Source organism: Oryctolagus cuniculus, chromosome 2, assembly GCF_964237555.1.
Source record: "Oryctolagus cuniculus chromosome 2, mOryCun1.1, whole genome shotgun sequence".
Taxonomy (NCBI): domain Eukaryota; kingdom Metazoa; phylum Chordata; class Mammalia; order Lagomorpha; family Leporidae; genus Oryctolagus; species Oryctolagus cuniculus.
In genome coordinates this window covers 198,841,595-198,858,980 of record NC_091433.1, presented here as the reverse complement: position 1 = coordinate 198,858,980, position 17,386 = coordinate 198,841,595, and the positions used below count along the sequence as shown (strand labels likewise).

At 46.7% G+C, this 17,386-nt stretch overlaps 1 protein-coding gene across 22 annotated transcripts in view; it reads right to left on the bottom strand.

Moving 5' to 3' along the window:
• The window catches only part of MYT1L (myelin transcription factor 1 like), a 440,164-nt gene extending 423,673 nt beyond the window's left edge, over positions 1-16,491 (bottom strand). For 4 of the 22 annotated variants that reach the window (XM_070069473.1, XM_051838142.2, XM_070069474.1 and 1 more), the window contains exon 1: positions 11,191-12,092. The gene's annotated coding sequence lies outside the window, so the exon portion shown is untranslated. The other 18 variants (XM_051838143.2, XM_051838145.2, XM_051838141.2 and 15 more) reach the window with 12 other exon arrangements.
• Positions 16,492-17,386: the final 895 nt, after the last annotated feature.

Genomic DNA, 17,386 nt, shown 5'->3' with positions numbered 1-17,386 from the left:
CATTATTATCTTAAATATTGTAACTCTTTCCTATGAAGTCTCATAGTTGTTTTTGAATAGCACAAGACCCAGTAAATCTTTCATGTTTCTGCTAACCATTCAGTGGACACAATAAAGGCCTGGGCTGTCCTATACTGAGATCATGACATGCACGTCTGGAAACCTTTCAGAAAAGCAAACTAAGTTCCCAAGATGGAACTACTAGCTGTGCAAGCACACGTGCAGCTCTGAGTCGCGCACCAGCCATGGTGGGTGTTGTGCAACGATCAGTGACAGGCCACCAAGTATCAGGCCACTACCACAGCTCACAGCATCACATTTGCAGTGTCTACCACACTTCCTGAGCTTAAATTAACACAGACTCCTCTTCCCCCACCCAAATCCACACATTTTCAAGTGTTGGCCCAGATCCCACCTGTTTACGAGCTGTCAGCGGCCACCGCCCTGAGGAATCACTTGCCCGCCCGTGTGCCTGGCTTCCGGCACACACAGCCGCTGGGAGGCAGGCCGCAAGCGAGGCCCATGCTGCACGTCCCCCAGCGCCCCGCTGCCCAGGAGATTCGGGCATGGAGGGCGCATGGACGCTTTTCTACGGTCACATGTCATGTCCTCAATGAGATTCTCCATTCTTCTGGCAAGCGTGATGCCACAGGTTCCTCCTACAGACCTGCAGTATGCATGTCTTACTGGAAACCGCTGCCATCCAAGCATGCCGCAGCAGAGACAGAGAACCGTCAGTCACAGCCTCCTTGTGTAAACACTGCTCGCCTAAGCAGAATTTGTATCTCCTGATAGGCCTGCTTTTCCAGGACAACAAAGGTCATAGCAGGATTTCCAGGTCGGGTCCATGAGTGAGGCCGTCAGTGTGGTGTGTGTGGCAAGTGTTAGCTGGTGTTATCTGTGTTAAGGATGCCTTCTTATAAAGTAAGTTATAAATGGCTTGGGTTCCCCTAAAAAAGAGTGCCGGTTCTTGTCACTTAACATTACTGAACTTTTGATTTCCCCAAAGTAGGATTTTGATAGTTCTTCCATGTTTACAACAGCCTGACTCAAATTACAATGAAGTTAGCCAAATTTTATGCTTTGAGCATATATCTATTGCCTGAGAATTTTTCTTTTAATTTCCAAAGGAGAAAGAAATCTGCAATTTTCATTCTTTCCTTTTCTCTACCAAGCCTGCCCCTCCCCTTTTTTTACTGCACTCTCTGCTTCCAGTATGAGAAACGCTTCCTACCAGAGAGAAAAGTTCCACATGTGACATTTGGAGCTTTTAAGGGAATGGACTGTCATATTAAACAAAATGTATCTGTACTTAAATTTTCTCGAAGAAGCCTCCGTGCCACCGGGCCCTGGAGAGACCCCTGGGCCAGCGAGAAGCTGGAGCTTAGGTGTGCGGGCAGAGCTGTGCACCCTCGCCCTGCCGCTTCATCTCCTTGTCCTGCGTGCACATGCTCCCCACTTTCCTGGGCACACAGGACAACGTTCAGGACCATGGAGTTGGTGAAGAGCACGCCAACTGGTTAGCACAAGAAAAACCCTGTTTATGTGCACGTCTGTGTGTGTGCGTACTGCTGCTGTGTACATGCATGTGCGTTCACTGTTCACACACACATTTAGGTGCATATTTGCTGGTCACGTGTGTATCTGTGTGTATGTTTACAGTTCATGTGTACATTCATGTGTGCATTTGTGTAAGTCTATTTCACGTGTACATCTGTGTGTATGCTGATATGTATGTTTACACTTATGTATCTGTACACTTACATATATGTATTTATGTATATGTTTACTGTGCATGTGTATATCTATATGTATCTATGCATGCTTATTGCTAATGTGTACATTTATGTGTACATCTATGTATGTTTGCTGTTCATGTGTATATCTATGTGTGCCCTGATGTACATCCTATTCATGTGTACATCTATGTGTGTGCTTACTGCTCATGTGTACATGTGTGTGCATGTTCACTGTTCACACATTTGTGTGCATATTTGCTGGTCATGTGTGTATCTATGTGTATGTTTACAGTTTATGTGTACATTCCAGTGTACATAAGTGTAAGTCTATAGTTCACATGTACATCTATGTGTACACTGATGTGTATGTTTACTGTCCATGTGTACACTTACATGTGTACATTTATGTATTGTTTACTGCTCATGTGTATATCTGTGTATCCATCTATGTGTGTGTTTACTGCTCATGTGTATACTTGTACGTTTATGTCTAGGTTACTGTACATGTATACACCTATGTATATATTCTGTGTACATTTATGTGTGCATCTCTGGGTATGTGTACATTTATGTGTGTGTTTACTGTTTCTGTGTACATTCTTGTTTGTCATTTGGCGTCTTCTGGTCCAGAATACTGGAATTAGGACATGTATTGTGTAATAACTTCAGTTGCCAACAGTGTGCTCTTATTTAACCTGAACAAACTCTAAACACTGCTGCTTGACAGAAAGGGAAGCCATAAAACCGACGGAGCCGCCTCTTCGGGCATCCAGTGGGGTCTCACTGATCACAGCTCCTCTGTTTGCCTGCAGCACAGCGCCTAAGAGGATCCGCGGCAACCAGGCCTAGTGTAGGACCAGCAGGGGAACCCCAGCACCCTCACCATGCCTGCGCTCTGTGAGCTCCTTGGCGGCTCGCACCTGCGAGCACCCGAGCAGAAGAGCTGCCTGAGGTCAAACTCAGCCAGAAGGGGCAGAGAAGGTCAGAGAGAAAGGCAGGTCTGGGTTCTACTTTTGCGATCACACGGGGCAGTGGCTTTTCTAGGTGACCACGAAGCAGCTGAGGAGGTGAGGCTCACGGCAGTTCGTCTGACCTTGGGTAATCCCAGGGTAGATCTGTGCACGCAGCCATCACTCCTGCACTACACAGCCAGCACTCACACACGTACCGCAGGTGCCCCCTTCAGTCTGCTCTCTGCATTCCCTGCGCAGCAGTGGCTAGCCAGCCTTTTGTCGGTGGTGCACGGACACAGGAAGCCCACCTCCCACGCTAAAGATCTTGCGAAGCAGTCCATGCCTGGGGACGCCCAACACGGCCCGCCTGGAATGGGAAGGCCCTTGAGAAGCTGTGGAGTCCAACTCCCCGACCTCGAGCGAGGGCACGGAGTCAGAGCTGAAAGCACAGTTCCCAGCCATCTCCAAGTCACGTGAGGAGCTGACCTGAGACCAGGGTCCTCCCCAAGCGGGACGCTGGCCAAGGCGCTCTATGACTCTGCATGGAAACCTCAGAAAAGAAGACTCGCACAAACCCCGGCGGAGAGGACTACACGTTTACGACTGGGTGAAAAAGCCCTCAAGCCACCTAGACGCAAGCGGACAAGAAAAGCTTCCTGTGGCACTGGCAGTGTTTAGCACCGCAGAGTCTGTCAGGAACCCGTCGCTCAGTGCAATCTGCTGTCTCTCCAACCCAGCTGGAGTGCCTTGTCTCTGACTCTGCGAAGACCAAAGCAGTGGGCTCAGGAGTCTATAACAGCCGAATTGCTCCTCCTGATGATCCTGCCCTCAGCCACATGAAAACCTGGGGTCAGGAGCAAACAGGGATGTTCATGCATACCCCAAGTTAGAGGTCACGGTGTCACAGTGGCCCAACCACACATTCCAGCCACCGGAGAAGGGAGGAGGCGGCTCCACGGCTCATGGTGGAGGTAGGGAGAGGACTGTGGAGAAGGTGGTTTTTGTTTTTGTTTTTGTTTTGCTTTTTTTTTTTTGTAACAAAAGCCAGTTTTTAATGCTGAATGCCCAGTCAGCAACCTCACATTTCAGTAATGCCTCTGAAGCTAAAACAAATGATTTAATCTGCATATGTTGGATTTTGAAAAGTGTAAAGCAAGACACGTAAAGATTCATAGTTCTCAAAACACATTCTGCATTTAATCCTTGGAATGTTGATATTTTTAATTTGGAATATTTATCACAGGCTGGGTATATTTTCTAACTTACTCAAAATTTAATATACATGTATTGAAATGTCATGTGTTAAAAATGAGAAGCTGTTGTCTCACAAATTTGTCTTCCCACTCACACTAACCTCTTTGATCAGATACTGTTTTGATCATTAGCTTTAAAACTAGATGAACAGGTGGCCTAGCCCATTCGTAAACAGGTGTGTTCACCTGTCCCTGGAGAACAGGCAGAATCCGGGCTTGCTCTCTGGGTGTGGGTCTCTTAGGGAAAATGATTGTTTTTGAGTTAACAAAATCCCAGTAACAATGTACTAACAAAAGAAAAAAAAAAAAACACAAGCATTGGGTACCAAAGCCACCTCTGTGTCCTCCCGAGGACTCTGGAGGGAATGGCAGAAGGATATGGAAAGACTCAGGATACAAATGCAGTGGAAAGTTCCAGGTGCTAACCCCATGCCCAGCCAAGGGCACAGGACCTACTTCCCAGGGATACATGAGTGGCCAGCACCCACTGCCCTTCTACCTCATGTAATCTCAAAATTCCAGTGCTAAACAGAGACGTGGCTTTTTGACACCTGAGCTCCTTACATTTCCAGATCCTGGGAGAATGTAAGATGCTAATCCTCACCTAACTTGTCTTTTACAAGATTTAATGGCAAACTTCTTAATTCTGATGGGCAGGTTGGGCTCAAGGGAGAACGTGGTGTTTGGTCATCAGACTGGGTGGATGCATGCCGGTTTCTAACTTGAATTTTCCTCCCCTCCTCTTTGTGAGGCATCTGCAGCCAATGGTGAGTGGGCAGTGAGCGAGGACTGCGTAGTGGCAGAGCTGCTCATGCCAGTGACAGGAGGGCGTCTGGCCCAGGGGATGTGCCCGTCCCTGGGGAAGGTGGGCTCTCCTTCAGTCGCCAGGGGCTGCCCTGTGCCAAGCCCACACCATTCTGCTGCTGCTCTCTGGCATCAGAGGCTATGAAATGTCCCCAGATTGCAAAACAGACCCCTGGCACTTACCAACCTGCCTTCCTCAAAGCCGCAGCCTAATCTGTCTGGAGCGTTCTCAGGTAAGCGAAGGCTTGTTTAAGCTGCGACTCCACACACACAGGGCACACAGGTAGCGTCTACAGAGCCCACGGCGCATGGGCACCAGCTGTCTCGAACCCTTAGCCGCTGTAACTGTCAGCTCTGGGTTCCATAAGAAAGCAACCAACTCAGACAGTAAATTGAATCAAAGAAGGAACACGCCTTCCTAGAGCTACGCAGACAAGTACTAACTGGGGAATGATCCCCCGGATCCCAGAGCACTCGCCATGCCGGGGGGGCATCAGGGCCCCCCACTTGGTTCCTGAACAGAAAACCACTTGCACCCACCCTGAAACATGTGCAAGGCTACCGTAACTGCAGGTGGGGCTCCTCCTGTCAGACCTGCAGGTGGAAAACACCCCTGCCCAGCTCTCTGCAGCCAAGGACTTGTCTCACTCATTCTGCCCTCCCTGCCTCTGTACATAGTAGGCGCTCAATATATGCACGCTGTGAGAATCTGCGCATGGTGCTGGGACTGAAGGCAGGGCTGTGGGGAGTCCCACTTTTGATCTGCACTGTGGACTGTGCCGTGTGCTCCCAGGAGGACGGCGGAGACCCCTGGCTGCCCACCACTGCTGCTGACTCCGATGGTCTCACACCGTCTTCTTCCAAAACACCTGAAAATAATTAATAAATCAGCAAGTCGGTTCAGAGGGAAGCAGAGTGAGAGAGAGAACTGCTACCCTGCAGCTGAGAGGCCCCGTGGCCTGGAGGCCTTCTCCTGATCTTGAACCCTGAGTGCCTCCCAGAGTCCAGTGTGTGGCCCTGGAGCCTTGCCCTGGACAGCAGCAGCCCCCACATCACAGCATCAAAGTCACTGTGACTCTGCTGCTTCTCCCAGGTGCACTCACAGGGGGAGGGGCATCACAGGGTTAAATTCATCACGTGGTGCTTATTCACACCACATTAGCCATAGGAACACTTCAATTAGGCATAGCATTTTATTCCTGTGATAATATACTGGAGCCCTACAAAGAGCCAGTTAGGAAAGGAATTTCCCATAGGCAGGCAGAAAAAAAGCAGAAACAAAACCAGATACTCTCGAAGATAATGTTGCCCTTGACACCAACCTAAGGCTATGAGGTCAGAACAGGGTTGAAGCCAGACAATGGAAAGAATGACGGCCTCCTGCTGCACCCGCCAGGATCACAGAATTGCTCAAGGCCATGCACTTGGTTGCTCTGTATTTCCAAGTCATGGGCAAAGAGCGGGTGACCTCTGAGTCAGGAAGGAGCCAGCACGTCCCTGTGCAGAGAAGCCTCATCCGGACGAGCCACGCCAGCAGCCAGGTCACTGATGGCAGGACTGAGCCGCCCTGCACCCTGCTGCCCCGAGCGCCTGCCCCCACCCCCGCCCTTCCCACCACTGGTGAGGAGCAGGCCTTTGCAGGACTGACAGCCAGCAGCTGGGCGGGTGCCAGAGGACCGTGCCGCCGTGGTCCACTGTGCCCTTCCTAATCAACTTCCTAATTAAAAAAGGCCGTGCTGGCACGAGGTCTGAAAGGAGTCGACTTGGAATATTTCACCAAAGAGCATCCCCTAATCCGGGGCTTGTTCAAAGTCTGTGTTGTTACAGATGTTTATGAGTTTTCCTGGTGCCGTGATAGAATCAATTTGCTCGCGCCTGGCCCTCAAGACGTATTAAATTTATCCTGAAGGAAGCGGCTTTCTGAAAGCTCTCGTGCAGATGCATCGGGGCAGGTGGGGCTCTCGACGAACGCGGAGTCCGCTAGCAGCTGCAGCCTTGCCTCCGAGTGCTCCCCGCACCAGACAGCTCCAGAGCAGACGGGTCTGATGGCTCTCGGCGGGTGTCCTGCACACTCCATTATTTCCATGACCAGTCTGGTCAGCGTTGTTCCAGGGTGCCAACACTCTGTGCTCTCAGCTTCTGCTCAGATGGCACAGGCTGGTGGAATACACGTACCAGGGAGGGGGAGACGGGGCCCAATAGAAACAGAGCCAGGAGAACCACCCCCAGCTGCCCTTGCTGAGGAGGCAGCCGGGAGTTGATAGGGAAAGCTGACTTTCCACTGGGCGTCAATCAAATACCCCAGAGCCCTGGGCCGAGGGAACACTGTGAGCATACCACTACCAAAACCATCTTCCAGCTAGAAATCTGGCAAAGAAATTTTCATCAATGGACTAAAAAAAAAAAAAAAAAAAAAAAGCCACCCGCCCCCCCCCATGATGAATCCCTCCCAGAGTTGTCAGTTGGAGACTTACGCCTGCCATCCTACACCCAGAAGTGTCTCAAGCAAGTGGACAGAGCCCTGGAGGTCATCTCTCCTAAAGCCAGTGCATCACTCACAAAGCAGGCAGCATGTCATCTCAAGTCGTGCAGCTCCCAGGACTCTGTTAATGAGTGCACACATAGACCCAAAGCAGGTGCATGGCACCACCCTAACAGAGGGCTCCAACCTTGCAGCTCACACAGAGCAGTTCCACGCTGGCATTTAAAAACACAGCCACATACACACAAAGCCCCTGAAGACACTGCTTCTAGGATTCCTAAGAGGACAAAAACGCATCAGCACGCAGAACATTCCGGGGTGTAAGGTACCACCTTTTACAAGGCAGACGTGGTTTCCCTTTGCAACCAGTGGGCGCACTGCCAGCGTGATGCCCTGCGGCACCTGGGCGGGATGGGGCAGACCTGCTGGGAGCACACTGCCTGCACAGCCAGGGCCTGACACTCGGGCTCCCACGTGGGAATACCACCAGCTGTGAAAGGCTGTGTGCCATCTCAAAGTCGACCTTCACCCTGAGAGCAAACTAAGAACAGCAAGAGCCCTCAGAAACCCCATCTGTAGGGTACCTGTCATCCTCTCTCTCAATACAAGCCCCTCCCCAACTCCACAGTGCCTGGGCACCGGGGGACAGGGAGTGGCACACAGTAACTGTCTCTGGAAACCAGGAACACATAATTCCAGCGTCAGAGAAACACGGCTGCCCACCAGCGGTCAGGGCAGCCGGGCACCCCAGAAGCAGCGTGAGTGAGGAGCATGGCTCTACATGGACAAGGCAAGGGGAAAGGTGAAGGCTGACATTTTGCCCAAGAAAGTTAAAACCCTCATAAAACATAATGGAGTTCTCTCAGCCACACAAAGCTTGACTTGCCATGAAACACGGCCATGGAAATAAAGCTTTACTTTCCTCTAGGTGAGAGTTTGTGGGTGTGTTTGAGAATAATTTGGTATTTATTACTTTGGATTAATTAAAACTCATTTCCCCTTCATTCAAGTTTACCAGCAAGTTTTTAAAATGAAATAAAAAAGACATTTGTGTGTATGTATTAGCACTGACATAAAAATAGAGAATTTACCTGTGATACAAAAAATAGAACTCAATATGAGCACAGAGAAACTTGTGTTATGGGAGGAAACTGGCCAGCGGATTTCACATCTCCATACAAAGGGTTAATGTTTTCCAACATTTTGTTTGGCTCATTGAAAGTAGTGTTTTATTCTTTTTTTTTTAATGTAGTTTTTTAAATGGAAGAAACTGCCTTCTCTCACAAAAAAAAAGTTGCATTTCCTGTCAAATAATCATTGCCTAAAGCAAACAGCTAAAGTATAACAACTCCTTTGAAAATCTTAAAAATGAATGCAAAATAGTTGATTCGGGGATGGGGAATAGTCCAGGAGCTGTGAGAAGGCAGTGCAAGGCCCTTGCTTTCCCCTGGAGTTCTTCCCTCCGAGCAGAGGAAGTTGGTGCGGTCAGTCACCAGGAAAACCGGTCCGTCTAGCAGAATGGGGATTATCAAAACAGCCTAGAACTATTTATCAGTGGGCTCCTCAGATGGAAGCCTACCTATTCAGATGTCAAAACACTCACACTGCAGCAGTAAAGTCACTGAATTATATAAGAAAAAGGTGTCCTGATGACAATAAAAAATTAGGATTCCAGTAAGCTTTATTCTGATTTCTCAATTCAGAAGACTGATTTGCAAAAATGATCTTTTTTTTTCCTCAAAAGAACTAGGCATATTCAGGGTTGTACTAATTTTTGTATTTCCTATCTGAGGATTCTACAAATCTATGGACACATCAGACTGATTTTCACAATTTCCAGTAAGTTGCTGGTTAAATTAGTTAAAATCTTCTTCCAGCTAGGAAAAATATATACCAGTCAAAACTAATTATGTCTGGGCCTTAATTGAAACAACACTAATTTTGCTGGTCTCCATACACTGTTCCAGAAAATATTAATTAAACACATTGAATAATGGCTGCTGTAAATTTCTGAAACCAATCATCCCTAACCAGTTCTTTCTCACTTCAGACCCAGGCACAGGCAGACGGATGGAGTGGCCCCTGAGGCCACGAGGGACCGTCCTTTTGCCACTGACCAGGAGCAGGTGAACTTTGCTCTACTCTGGGGAGCAGCGGAGCAGACACTGCACACAGGGAGCCCAGGGCCTGCAGACCTGGCGGGGGTGTCCAAGAGAAGCCTGACGACGAGCAAAACAAAGTCCTCGAGCAGCGTCCGACAGGCAGAGGTTCCCACAGCAGCCACCCTGCTTCCATCTTGGGGACTCACCCAGAGAATCCTGCAACCTGCTCTGGGACCACAGAACTCTTCCACCGTCTCTCACGCCCACCATGCGACACTCAGGCGCAGGGCCACTTCTCATCTGTATGCTAATTATTTTGCCACATGGACAAAAGTAATAATGCTTTCAGACAGGAAGCTAACAGGCCTGAAGTCGAAGATGGAAATTAATAAGTTGACACCACCGAGCGCCAGGGAGGATGGGTGTGCATGCAGCGCTCCGCCTGGCCGGCCCCTGCAGCTTCCATGAGCGGCGGCCAGCGGCCAGGCCTGCCCGGGCTTCGAGCTCCCAGCCCAGGTCCTGGCGAGACCACCGTGCTGCAGCAGCACAGCACAGGGGCGCGGATGGACGCCCTGCCTCAGGCTGCGTCCCTTAAGCAGCACAAAACACATCCGTCTCCCCGGATCCTAGCACGGGAGGGCACTTCACTGCTGATCTAGATATTTTCCAAGCTACAGCTGTGGATTAAACCAGTAATTTCTAACCTTCCTGTTTATTAAGCTTACGACGCAGTCAGACAAGATTGGGATGTATGCCGTGTGCTTCTCACATTGTACCCACAGGCCCCTGAATCTCTAGAGCAGAATGCGTATCATGTGCAGTGCTGTATTTAATGTAATAGATGAGAACTGTGAATACCAGAGTCAGGCAGTTAACCGCTATGGGCTAGGTAATATGTCTAAAAATATCTCCCCTACCGTTGATGTTATGGTAAATTCGTGCTGTGGCCAAAGAAATACCACAAAAGTCAGCTGAACCCACCGCTGCTTACCGTCAGAACACAACACAGAGAGGGGCCAGAGCCTCCCTGCCTGTCTTCAGAGAGAGAGCAGTCACCCAAGAGTTAACTCTGCTCTTAAAACCCCTCTCGGGCTGGGGTTTGCCAACCACGCTGTTTTTCTGTTTCAGCAGAGCCTCCTTGACCCTTGTCTTTTAAAACAAGAGACATGCAACTATTTTTCTAAGAAAGTTAAGGCATTAGCAACCTTATAGTATTGTCTGAAGGAAAAAAATTCATAACAAAAGTTGTATCTGAAAAGGCGAGCCCAAATCAGATTTCAGAAACGCCCAAGGAACACAGGTACGTGGATCCACAGATCCACAGACTCACAGACACATGGCCTTCATTAGCAATGCTCCAGTTCAGAACAAAGTGTGGATTTGATACGCAGCTTCTCGAGTTGAGCAGTGAATGTCTGATTCTGGCTGTTCCTACAGCACTGCACCCTCGGCACCCCTCTCCTACTGCTCCCCGCCGGGAAAGGCCACCTTAAATCACAAAGTCCCTGTTAGCACCTCCCACCCTCCCCTGGAAAGTAGCCTTGAAAACACAGCTTCCCATTCAACACCAAGGCCGGGCAGCCTGCGGGAGTCAGGGCCACAACGGCATTGTGCCGAGGAAGACAGCTGCCTGAGAAGGGGTCCATTGTTGGCTCCCAGCAGCCCAAGCCCCACGATTTCCAGAAGTGTCCTGATGGGTAAGCAAATGAGGGCTGCGCGGGGCCAGGCAGGTGGAGGGGCAACTCCTTGCTGAGGCCCTTGAGGGGACACTGGAGACCTTTCCGCAGAGCGGAGAGCTGCAGCACCCAGGCAAAGCGGCAGCCAGACGCAAGCTTCCGAATAAAAGCAAAGAGGTACCTTTCTGTAGGAGACTCGGTGGCCATGAAGCAAACGGCTGTTCCGCAGTCAACTTGTCATACACACGGCGCTGGGTCTGCCACGCAGGGACGGCCGCACGTGCAGGTCACACTTCCCTCTCCTCTGCCATCCCATTCACCCCACCCTCAGGGCTTCCACTGACCACGGCGAGAGCCCAAGACAGAACAGCCACGAGCGCTCACCCACCGCAGGCTTCCCCAGAACGCAGCGCTGCCTGTGGTTTCCGGGGCGAGACTGACACACAAGTCCTAAGTTACCCAGGTCCCAGCTCTCAGAGGTATTCCTCGGAAGACCGAGCCTCTGCCTGGTGTATGGGGACCAGGCGTGCTGGTTACTACGGAGGCGGCAAGCCAGCCCTGCCAGGAACCACTGCAGTCTGAGAGCAGGAACGGCTTTAAGGGAAGCTGCACCACTCCATCTCCCCACAGCACAATGCCGTTTCCACTTAGACTAGAACACCTTCCTCCCCTCCCAACTTTCCTGATCACCACCACGTGGGGAGGAGGGCTTTTCTAAAAAGACACACATTGTAGGCAAATTTTCCTAAGGGCCCCAAACACCAGTGTTTATCAGTAGTTCTTCACACAATAAATAAGCAATTGTGCATGCCCTCTGGTTTTCTAACACCTGGGCTATGTTTTCTGTGCCATCTCTGATTGCCTCTACAGATACCCCCAGGGCTCATTATGATGTCAAAGCTAAAAACAGTTTCATTGTAAAAGCATGTATAGAAAAATCATTGCGTGTGCTAGAACAATGCAGGTGTGAAAAAGAGAGAAGAGGGGAGGCAAAGAGACTGGCAGGGATGGAGAGAGAGAGAGAGGGAGGGAGAGAGAGAGAGAGAGACAGAGAGAGAGGGAGGGAGAGAGAGAGACAGAGAGAGGGAGGGAGGGAGGGAGGGAGGGAGGAACACAAAGATAGCTAAACTGAGCCATGCTGCACGGAAACACAAGCCTCCTGAGGAAGAAAGGCAGAGTTGTTAGCTTAGAATAATCTGATATCAGAAAACCAGACAACAGATGACTGTAAAAGTAGAGTGTCGGGTATTCTTCTTTGTAACAAGTTATGGCCACTGTGGGCAATAGTTCTCCTGTGTGATGTATGTCAATTTAAATGTCTTTTTTAAACAGCAGCCACACACAATTTTTGGCTATAACTGCCCTCCCCCACCCCAAAGTGCCTATATGGATTTTCTTCTTGTACTTTTTGGTATCTTTTGTCTCTAGCTGAGTTTGGAATAAACACAGATCCATGTATGCACCATGGTACTGCTGCCGCTTGATGAAGTCCAGCTTGGTGAGAATTGCGTGAATGATGCTCATGTTTTGCTCAAGCTTGCCCTCTCTCCCCCTTTCTGAGGTGTACAGTGCAGTTTGTTCAAACAACAACAAAGGTGCTCATGAAAAGGCCTGCTTAAAACACTTGAAAACAAGAAAATGCCTAATGCTATTGCAACCAAATCATGCTGTGGAGTAATCTGATTATAGGAATTCAGCAAAACTGAACGTCTTGCTTTCTGAATCTGCCATTTATGTGCTTCCTGGACAGAGCTCTGGAGAGACTTTGTGTCAAGGCACACTTTCTGGCAGAGTATCAGATGCACTGAGAACCGGTTATTGATTGGGAATGATATGCCCATCCTGAAGGGGCTGCGAGCCAAACCCAGTGTAGCCAGCATCTAAGAGCACCTCACCAGTCCTTCTTACTCCACTGTGTGAATTTTTACATGGAATATTTAAGAGTAAATAAAACTTTCACTTGCTTGCAGTTAGAAATATACCCACTAAAATGTACAGTAATAAACAAAGTCTTCAGGATATGTTTTTAAGAATCTTTCTTCATCAATTAAGATGCTTACAGGCAGAGGTGGAGATCTAGTTTATACATGTGGTACCTCAAATATTATATACTCCACAAAATTATTTTGTCCAGAAGTAATTGCCTTTTTGAAGTCATATGTGCAAAATATTTTAAAGGCAGGTGAACAAATCATGTGGTTATTAATCCAGCATTTTATGATTTTAATAAATAGGAAACTTTCAGAATCTTTGCAATGGCAAAATAACATCTTTCCCTTAATATATTGAAAGTTAGCAAAGAAAGACAGAAAACATCAGGCAGTGAAGTAACTGGGTATATTCAATAGTAAGCTATGCTTTATAAACCTTTTTAAGAGAGAATAAATGACTAAAGAAAGAAAGAAAGAAGAAAAATATAATAGGAACAATGAAAACACTACATTAAAGAAACATCATTCTGTAAAAATATCCACATGTTCCTAAAATGATGTTTACCAGATTTTATAACCCCAAATAAGCCCATGTAGTCATATTCCTTTAGAAATTGTTGTATGCACTCATACATGACACAAATTACTGGGCCTTCAATCTTGAACTTAGCTTCCAGCACAAATTTATGAAACTGGCATAAGTTATGCTGCTAGATGCAAGTTTAACTCAAGAAAAGTTGAAATTTATGTGTCATGCATACTCTCTACCTCCATGAAATAACAGATGATCCTGGCAAATCTATTTAAAAATGAAATTTTATTAATAATTAGACATATTTAGGCAAAATTTGTTGAAAAGCACTAGTGTTTACAGTTTTCCAACCTGAAGTTATAAATACAGAAGTCATTTCAATGAATTTGTATGTTTGATAATTTAGAAAATCAAACAAAATGTGTTTGTAATGGCACCTGGAAGGGCTTCCAAAAAATAAACAAACAAACAAAATCTTCAAGTATAGAGATCTTTGCTGCCACCATCTTCAAAACATCCAATTGTGGCCATCAAAGCTTCTCCCACTTCCACCTCCACGAGCACGATCATTAAGGTGATGAAAGTGAGGCATTTTCACATTGCCAGTAAACTAGTAGGAAGTCAGTCACTGCTGAATGCAATTGCTATCAGCCGCGGACAGCTCCCGGTGCTGAAAGGGAAGGCAGAGAAGCCTTGCTCACAATAGCTCACTCAACCAGCCTTTGAAAAATCACAGCACAACTGAATGAGGTGGCAAGTGCTCAGGCTCAATAGCACTGTCTACAGAACAATGGCAGCCAACTCCAAATCCCACTATAATCACATTAATGAGATTAATCAGTGAATTAGCAGCAGTCAAATGTCAGGGAAGCCAGGAAGAATCCAACCAAGATTGGTAATTAACTTTTTTGGGGGTGTAGGGGGGGAATGGAATCAACTGTACTATCTCTTTGGTTTTTCAGAAGGTGGGAATTTTTATTCACAAATCTTAAGTCCCTATGTACTAGTTGAAAGGTAGCAGCATGATTCTTCCTATGTTGTGGAGATCTAGGTATCACATTACTGATCCTTGAACTATAGCCCTCTGAGTAACACAATGTCTCTTTAAACACTCTTCATACACTATCAGGATTTTGCTTTAAACTTCATTACTGTGAATTAATATTTAAGATGATTTTATTTGTCTAGAATCAGGTTAAAATATAAAAAAATGGCTGATTATAAAAGGAAGGATTATATAACATCTGTTCCTGCTTATAGGAGGTCTATGACAGTGTGGAGAGAGTTTGAAAAAGTGAAATTGAGTAAAGTGTGTTCATACATACATATATATATATATATATATATCAGCAAAGGCTGTTGTCTTCAATAAAGAAAACTTATTATTAAAGTACAACTCTAAGGAGACTTTTAATTGGATTTTTCATACTCCAGCTGACACAATCATAAACATTCCTTTAGGTCAGCTAAGAAAAATAAAGTTCTTTTTGTCTGGAATATGTCACTTAGTATTTATAAGGTACAATCAATGCTTTGGATTCAAAGTTTCTGAGAGGTGAAAACTTACAGGAGTGTAACAACACTTTCATTTTTTAAATAGTCACTTTTTTATCTGTGTGGAAGACATGCTTTTATTTCTCATTGAAAAAGCTACATGACTTTATGGAATTGGACAATCAAGAAAGACCCTCTATGCCTGTTAATACTGGAAGTGGGGTGCTTTTGTCTATGACATTAATTTTGTTCAGTAAAAACAGAAAGACTTGGACAAGGAACCTCTTATATAAATATTTTTACTCTAAATTTAAAAAATAACATAAAAAGTCAATTTATTGTATAGTTTTAACGGCACTAGAATTTGCCATGGCTAAATTAATACTAAATTCCAAATCTGTGCTTTTTACTTTGTATAGCTAACTCTCATATGAATATTTACAAATATTTTATTGTCTTGTTCTGATCTATCTTAAAGCTAAAGTATGCAGTTTGAACTTCTAAGTGTCACTAAAGACAATTTATGTTTAAACAAAATTCTATTTCATTATTATAACCACAGTTTAGGTTATTAGTTATAGTTGCAGTTGAAAATCTTTCTTTGCTGTTTTTCAATTTAAACAATGTAAATCAACTTTCTTCTTATCATTAGGCAACTCTGGCAAGACATCAAGAATATTCGATATTTTCACAGTCTTTGTATAAAACGACCTTCCTATTTGTGCTGTACAGTCACCCGGTAAAGTCTCTGAGAAGTTTTGTCTCAGCATCCTCATATCATCTAAGTACTAGACATGCAGCAAGTTTTGTGTTTTTTCTTGATAAACAACAGCACGGTTAAGGCATGCAACCTAACACCCGTTTTGCTTCAAAGACAGACTTCTGTGGCTCACAAACCTCTAGCCCAGGAACCTTTCAGCTACCAGCCATGCTATAAAAATAACTTTAAAAGGAGCAAACAATAGGATTGCAGCACAACCCCTTGAACCTACAGTAAAACAGAACCTGATGACCAAGTGCAAGAATTAACCTAATGAACAACACATACCTCACAACATGAATGACCACAACCGCTCACAAGCGAAAGGCAAGCTCCCTGTTGGTAACTGTGCTGGCTCTCAGCACACAGAAAGAAAAGCAAGCCCTGCTCCACGCCAGTGAGAGGGTGAGGAGGAGGATGCACTCCACCGAGACGCAGGGAAGGCTGCTTTTTGTCTTCAGTGAATATTGATATCATTACCCAGAGTCCAGGGAATAAAAAAAAATTAAAATGCACCCACCAATAACGAGGGAAAAACCTGGGCTTCAGAAGACTGCAGGGACAAGCTCTCTCACTCTGTTTAGTGTGCAGTAGCTTAGGGAGAAAACATGTCGCCCGGGCAGGAATGACAAATGCGGCACGATAGGCTCGCGGGCCAGAGGGATCTGTTTCACTTCCACAGACAGCCCCTAATGCACGCGCTCCCACTCATCCTCTCCCAGGCTTTTTTTTTCCACATTTTTTTCACGAGCTCCAAATCCCCGGCATATGACCTTCTGTTAAATAGATAAAAAAAAAAATTGCTTATCAGTCATGCAAATGAGGCTGAATTCATTTTCCACAACAGATGGCCTCATAGATAATGATGATGGAAGAGAGAAAATTGAATGTCTCTCACAAGGTGGCCATGGCAACCGAGAGCAGAATAATATCAATAATAAGCTCACTGCATAATAAGGTTGTCAGTCCTACAAATCAAAGTCTCCTGCTAAATCAGGTACACCACCCCAGCTAGTTACCAGGTAAATAAAATAAATGTGTTTGTGTGTGTATCCACATGCACACACACATGTACATATGTGTGCATGCGTGATTTTCCAGGGACATTGAAGGCAACTAGAATTCCAAGCTGCTCAGTGGAACCGTGTGCGTGTGCGTGTGTGTGCCAGCATGGGGGGTGCTGGCTAATGAAATTACAGTGTGGATTTGTTCTTTCTCTTTCATTGTCTTGCCTGCAGTCGGCTTGTTTTCGGGAGGGTCCCTCTATCTAACGAGCCACCTTGCAATCTGGATCTGGGTGTGTAGGAGCCCTTTCTCTCGGCACCCGCTTGCCCTCTCTCTGCCTCTCTGCCGAGGGGAGCTGCAGCCAGGCAATAGCAGAGTGCCTGGGGCGGCCACCTTGGCTCCCAGGGGGACATCCTGCAAAATGAATCAGCAGCCGTCCTGAGCAGGCTGATTACAATGAAAATGGCAAGGCCCGTGTCTGGGCGGAACTGGAGCTCAGCTTTGCTGCCTGTCTGGCAAGCATGCTCAATATAGCTCTTGCTAATAATGGCTTGCTGCCTTTTGTTTTTTAAAAAGGTATCACCCCTTTTCCTCTGAATGGACGTGTGTGGTGCATGTGTGTGCACGTGTGTGTGGTGCATGTGTGTACTTGCGT